General features: G+C 47.9%; 4 non-coding genes and 2 pseudogenes across 4 annotated transcripts in view; 2 read left to right on the forward strand and 4 right to left on the reverse strand.

The window, feature by feature from the left end:
- The first annotated feature begins 510 nt into the window (after positions 1–510).
- Positions 511–630, forward strand: LOC136278510 (5S ribosomal RNA). The gene has a single exon (XR_010716369.1). It is a non-coding gene; the product is annotated as a 5S ribosomal RNA (ribosomal RNA).
- A 1,009-nt stretch (positions 631–1,639) lies between these two features.
- Positions 1,640–1,805, reverse strand: LOC136278502 (U1 spliceosomal RNA). The gene has a single exon (XR_010716365.1). It is a non-coding gene; the product is annotated as a U1 spliceosomal RNA (small nuclear RNA).
- Positions 1,806–2,089: 284 nt separating this feature from the next.
- Positions 2,090–2,281, reverse strand: LOC136278504 (U2 spliceosomal RNA). Its single transcript, XR_010716366.1, has one exon. It is a non-coding gene; the product is annotated as a U2 spliceosomal RNA (small nuclear RNA).
- Positions 2,282–2,796: 515 nt separating this feature from the next.
- Positions 2,797–2,916, forward strand: LOC136278512 (5S ribosomal RNA; annotated as a pseudogene).
- A 1,002-nt stretch (positions 2,917–3,918) lies between these two features.
- Positions 3,919–4,092, reverse strand: LOC136278503 (U1 spliceosomal RNA; annotated as a pseudogene).
- A 2,559-nt stretch (positions 4,093–6,651) lies between these two features.
- Positions 6,652–6,774, reverse strand: part of LOC136278509 (U2 spliceosomal RNA) — a 188-nt gene continuing 65 nt past the window's right edge. The window contains exon 1 of the small nuclear RNA XR_010716368.1: positions 6,652–6,774. This exon is cut by the window's right edge and continues 65 nt beyond it. This is a non-coding gene — a small nuclear RNA (U2 spliceosomal RNA).

Raw genomic sequence — 6,774 nt, forward strand, 5'->3', positions numbered from 1 at the left:
CGATGCCGAAGCATGCCCTGGGTGAGGGGGGTGGTCGAGGGATCCTTCCCACGGTTTATGGTGGATAGTAGCAGGTCGCCCCCACAAGCCCTTGCGAGTCCCGCAGACGGTCCCAGAGGCTGACCCGTTTGGTATCTCCTCACTGTAAGATTTTAAAGCCAGATACACGCACCTACGGAGCTAAAACATTGTATAATAGGTTTTTAGGACACGTTATGTCTCTTGGGACCCCTCCCTCCCCTCCCTAGGGAATAGTGCTTCAAATCGATGCTCCTCAATGTGTTAACTGGGTTGAGGAAAATACATTAGGGTTAGGTAACGACTTCGGGGTTAGGGTAACCATTTCTTAGGGTTAGGGTAACAATTTCTTAGGGTTAGAGTATCGATTTCTTAGGGTTAGAGTAACGAAACTAGGGCTTTAGAATTTCAAATTCGCCTACACTCAGGGATGTGGCCGCTTTAACGCCTGAACCTGGCCGATAACAAGCAGAATTTCGACCCCATTTCCTCGTCTACGACCATACCACAGGGAAAGCACCGGTTCTCGTCCGATCACCGAAGTTAAGCCCTGTCGGGCGGGGTTTAGTACTTGGATGGGTGACCGCCTGGGACTACCCCGTGTTGTAGGCTTTCAATTTTTGGTCTTGCGACAAATCTCTAAACGTTTTATCCCAATAAATAGCTCGCCATAACCCACAATGTCACATAGAGGAGCCGTAGGTGAGTGAGGAACAAAATCAAACCAAAAAACGAGGGTGGGAAAAACACCTTTTGTCAAAAATCGGCCAGCTAATGGCGAAAACTCCGAGTGCGGATCGACTTTTCTTACAGAGAGCGCGCGAGCGCGTGAGCACGCGCGAGATGAACAGTTTATGATGTCAAATTCTAATGCTGTGATATCAAATCATTCCAAATAACGAACGAAAAAAATGAATAGGAAAAAAACGCACACTTCTGAGACGCAGTTTTAAGCCATCGTGACGTGGCAAAAACACTCGCACACTGCCAAGAGGAGGCGCATAGCGAAAAAACGCACTGAAAGTCGACAATGGTTGGATTCAGACTGCAAACGAATCGGGAAAAAGGTTCGATACTATTTACTACTCTGCTAGTTTGTTGCCTTCCCTCGTTCATTCGTTCACTCGCTTGCTCGCACAAAGGTTACACTAACGATAGCAAGAGCATTTCTAAAAGCGGCTCCCGTGACAATAAAACAGCTTCAAAGTTTCAAAGTGAACTCACTGTCCAAGTCGACTGCCCTTCTATGCTCGCTCGCTCGGACGAACGGCCGTTTGGTTTCCTTTCATTTCCTTTCCCTTTCGGCGCGCATAGCCACCAGCACGGCACGGGGCACGCAAAACCTGCCAAATACAAACGACCGGAACTTTACACACAATAGAGCAGACAGGCCTTGAACAAACCACAGCCAGCCAAAGTTACGCAGCCGCCCCGAAAGCTCACCTTGTTTCCTTCCGCCAGTCTACCAAATGCACTTCTACCCCTCCAAACGTGCAAACACCTTGCGCAGTTGTGCGTCCTTTGCGTTCTTTGGCAAGTCTACCGGTCCACTGCAAAACGCAAAAATACCCTCGATAGTCAGTAAGAGGGCCATATAGACATAGTTTGGATGACTTTTTGCGCGGGACGAGCGCGAACGCAGGTCCCCACTACCAGAAATTATACGATAGAGTTACCCAAATTTGGGGTAATCGCAAGGGTCAACACAGTCGAAGTGCAATGACAGGGATCGCCTTGAGAGGAACTGCTTCCTGGATCACCAGTACCATCCAGCGTCAGGTAAGTATGCTTTTTCAGAGTCTGCCATCGGTGAAAAAATCCACTTACCCCTAGGTCCTTGTGGCCGTGCTTTGCGACACCTTCAGAAAACGTAGGCCAGACGGGCCGTTCCTGCCAGGTCGGTGGTCTGAAAGCTTATAATCCCTCTTTCACCTATTCACCCTCTAAGGGCCATCAACGTTGTCAAACAGCCCATACGGGTACCCTCAGGTCAGGCGGTGGCTCCTGTAAACATAAAAAGAATGCTATACCGTTGACTTGGTTTCTTGGATTGAAGGTGTCTTCCACAGAGGGAAGTGGGCCCGCACTCGGAGGTAGTGCTTATACCGAGGCAACCCGTGGCTGGGACGAGGCAAGCCTCTTTTCCACAGCACAGTTCCAAAAATCAGGTAATAGTGAGCTGTTCAATGAGCAGCGTCTCAGATATTAAGCTGATAAGAACAGATACTACACCTTGATCTTAGCCAAAAGGCCGAGAAGCGATGCCGAAGCATGACTGGGTGAGGGGGGTGGTCGAGGGATCCTTCCCACTGTTTATGGTGGATAGTAGGAAGGCGCCCCCACAAGCCCTTGCGCGTCCCGCAGACGGACCAGAGGCTGACCAGTTTGGTATCTCCTCACTGTAAGATTTTAAAGCCAGATACCACGCACCTACGGAGCTAAAACATTGTATAATAGGTTTTTAGGACACTTTATGTATCTTGGGACCCCTCCCTTCCTCCTCCCTCGGGAAATAGTGCTTCAAATCGATGATCCTCAATGTGTTAACTGGGTTGAGGAAAATACATTAGGGTTAGGTAACGAATCGGGGTTAGGGTAACCATTTCTTAGGGTTAGGGTACACAATTTCTTAGGATTAGAGTATCGATTTCTTAGGGTTAGAGGAACGAAACTAGGGCTTTAGCCCAATTTCAAAATTCGCCTACACTCAGGGGAGGTGGCCGCTTTACACAACCTGAAGCCGGCCGATAACAAGCAGAATTTCGACCCCATTTCCTCGTCTCCGACAATACCACAGGGAAAGCACCGGTTATCGTCCGATCACCGAAGATTAAGCACGGTCGGGCGGGGTTAGTACTTGGATGGGTGACCGCCCTGGAATACCCCGTGGTGTAGGCTTCAATTTTTTGTCTTGCGAACATGCTCTAAACGGTTTATCCCAATAAATAGCTATCCATACACCACAATTTCACATAGAGAGACGTAGGTGAGTGAGGAAACAAAATCAAAAGCAAAAAACGCGGGGGGGAAAACACCTTTTTGTCAAAAATCGGCCAGCTTAATGGCGAAAACTCTAGTGCGATCGACTTTTCGTACAGAGCGCGCGCGAGCGAGTGAGCAAGCGCGGGATGAACCTTATGTGATGATGTCAAATTCTACTTCTGTGATATCACATCATTTCCAAATAACGAACGAAAAAATGAATAGGAAAAAAACGCACACTTCTGAGACGCAGTTTTAAGCAATCGTGACGTGGCAAAACACGCGCCCACTTCCAAGAGGAGGCCCGCGCGAAAAACGGAACTGAAAGTCGAAAATGTTTGGATTCAGACTGCAAACGAATCGGGAAAAAGGTTAGATAATTTTACTACTCTGATATTTTGTTTAATTACATCGTTAATTCGTTAACTCGCTTGATCGCACAAAGGATACAATAACGATAGAAATAGCATTTATAAAAGCGGATCAAGTGACAATAAAACCGATCAAAAGGTTCAAAGTGTCCTACACGGTCCAAGTCGAATGCCCTTCCATGCTCGCTAGGTCGGTCGATCGGACGTTTGCGTTTCCTTTCAGTTCCTTTCCCTTCGCGCGCATAGCACAGCAAAGGCACGGCACGCACAAAACTGCAAATACAAACGAACAGGACTTTACACACAATAGAGCAGACAGGACTTGAACAAAAACAGCCCGCCAAGTTACGCCCCGCACCGAAACTCCACTTGTTTCATTCCTCCAGTCTCTCCAATGCACTTCTACCCCTCTCAAACGTGCCAACACCGTGGACAGTTAGCTGCGTCCTTTGAGATTTCTTTGCAAGTATACCGGTCCACTGCAAAAGCAAAAATACCCTCGATAGTCAGTAAGAGGGCCATATAGACATAGTGGGGATGACTTTTGCGGGGACGAGCGCCGAAACGCAGGTCCCATACTACCAGAAATTATACGATAGAGTTACCCACATATTGGGGTAATCGCAAGGGTCAACCCCAGGCGAAGTGCAATGAAAGGGCCTCGCCTTGAGAGGGACATGCCTCCTCATGATCACAGTACCTCACCGCGTCAGGTAAGGTTTTGTATATTTAAGAGTGAACGGGCCCACGCTCCCGTGCAGGGCGCGTGCAATGCCTGCCGATCCTCAGACCTAATCCAACCCATGGCTGAAAGTGCAATGCCTTAGGGTGGGGGCCACCACATAACGAGGTCCACCATACACCAACTTCGTTGGGGAATCGAACCCCACCTCGCAAACATTGAACACACTCACACCCAAAAATTGAAACACACCCAATCCAAAACAAACGAACAAAAACGGATACAAAAACATAGAAAAAAAACTATTATTTAAAATATTAAATTAGTTAAAAACAAGGCCTTAAATACTTTATTCACCATATTATTTCCTTAGGATAGTATTGTTTACTAATATTTACTACATATTTCTTTCTACATTTCGGAACCCCCACAACAGAAGGGGGGCAGAACGCGTCGAAGCAGCTCTGCCAGCACGAAAACTGCAGCAGTAGGGGACCACAGGGACGAGACTTAGAACCGCCATTCTTTACAACACATTAATTGACACTATTATCTACATTGGTACTGGTAAAATTACAAGCTGTGGCTTTCTTAACCCACAAAGCCTTGGCGGGAAGCCTCCGAATTTGACGACCAGTGAGGTCCACAAACTCCACACACAAAAACGTTATCATGCTCCGTAGGACCAATCTGGTCAACAAAGAGAGGCCCCTAGAAACCACTCAAAAAGGAAGGGTCCATGCTTTGTGCTTCAAGAATAATACTGCGCAAAAAACACTGCAGACTGCTCACCCGCGAGTATCCACTCTATCGATACGAAGAAGATTTGGACCCACACTGAGAGACACCCCATTTTCCAAAACTTACCGCCACAAATCCCCAAAAATTAGTAGGGGAAAACCTCACGCCCCCTCATATCCCTGTAAGACAGAAAAAAAGGCTTATTCCTTAGAACAGCGGCATAACTCATCCCGATACCACTTCAAAAACCTTCCTACGAATACGAAATCTGAGGGGGTCTGCACATTCCGCAGTTTCACAAAAGGGGACCGGGGGGGCCGCCCCACAACTCAACAGGAGAACTAAATGGACTTAGGGACAGGAAACAGGGGTACTAACAGCAACATCATCCTCCACATTCGCATCCACAGCATCCTCAATCGTATCCGAAACCTCATTCTCCACAAAACCACATATTCAAACAACACCCTCGACTACATCCTCATCATCCTCATCCGAACAACACATTCTCCACAACAACATCTTCAACGCACCCTCAATCACATCCACAACCCGACCATTATCAAAACCAGCAGAACTTCCGAGACAACAGCACAACAGTCCCAGCGGGGTCAGGGACCGCCTCAGGGACCGCTGCATCAGTTGGAACAACGGACTGACACCACGGCCGGACGCACGCATGCGCTTTGTGGTCTGGGGAACCACCACCTTCTACATTTTCCGTTGAAACTGGAAATAGCGGCCTTATGGCCATTAACTTTACAATAGTTGGCAGAACGGAGGGGTACCCCTATACCACTACCCGCACAGGATAGTCGTCAATGCGAATCTCAGAAGGGACTGGATCCGAACAATAACATAGTAAAGAATTCGTGACCCGCTTACGAAGGCCAGGAATTCCCTGAAAAGTTCTAATGCTTAATACCGATAACTTCTCCATACTACTTAAAACTCATCAAGGATCCGAGCACGGGCACCCTCGGCAGGAAAATAGTGTACATACACCAAAGACGGCGGCCTGTCAGAAGACGTCACACTCGATCGGTGCACCAGTCCAAAGACTAATAGATGATGAATACACAAAGTAGCGTCAAAATCCGCTTTGTCCGAGGCATTCTTGAAAGTGATACGAATCAAGCCCCTAGGGCAAAACTGGATGGCAGAGAGCTTTTCAAAATCAATATGCTCCTAAGGAGTACCATCACACGGTCCTTAGTAAAACTAGCCCTCATTTCTGACGCGTGAAATCACGGCACGTTGTAACACACTCCACACCCATGGCAAAAAGAAAACAAAGACAACCCAAAAGAGGGATGGGTGACCAAAAAGAAAAAAACTGGCAAAACCTGTGAGCTGGCAAACTACCCAACCCAACAGGTCCAAAAAAGCCAAGAAGCAATCCCAATCCAGCCAAAAGCCGGAAAAACAACCAGAGACTGGCTTAACCCAGGTTACGGCGAGGAGCCGAGCATGAGTCCCTGGGAGGGTCACCAGAAAAAAACGGCCAAACAAGGACCACATAATAATTACAAAATATCCTGCTTCTTTAATCCAAAGACACTTGTGAGCACGAATCCACGCGCGATACTATAACGCAGGCAAAACCCGCGTCGGTAAGTATGCTTTTTCATGCGTCTGCCCTCGGTGAAAAAATCCCACTTACCCCTAGGTCCTTGTGGTAGTGCTTTGCGCACTTCAGAAAACGTAGGCCAGCGGCCGTTCCTGCCATTGTCTGTTGTCTGGAATTAGCATCCCTCTTTCACCTCTTCCCCCTCTAAGGGCGGGCGGGGCTCCTGTAAACATAAAAGAATGCGATACCGTTGACTTTGTTTTGGATTGAATGTGTCATTCCCCAGAGGGGAATGGGCCGCACTCGGAGGTATGCTATACCGAGGCAACCCGTGGCTGGGACGAGGCAAGCCTCTTTTCCACAGCCCAGTTCCAAAATCAGTTTAATATATGAGCTGCTCAATGAGCAGC

This window comes from Pocillopora verrucosa, unplaced genomic scaffold (assembly GCF_036669915.1).
Source record: "Pocillopora verrucosa isolate sample1 unplaced genomic scaffold, ASM3666991v2 scaffold_108, whole genome shotgun sequence".
NCBI lineage: Eukaryota > Metazoa > Cnidaria > Anthozoa > Scleractinia > Pocilloporidae > Pocillopora > Pocillopora verrucosa.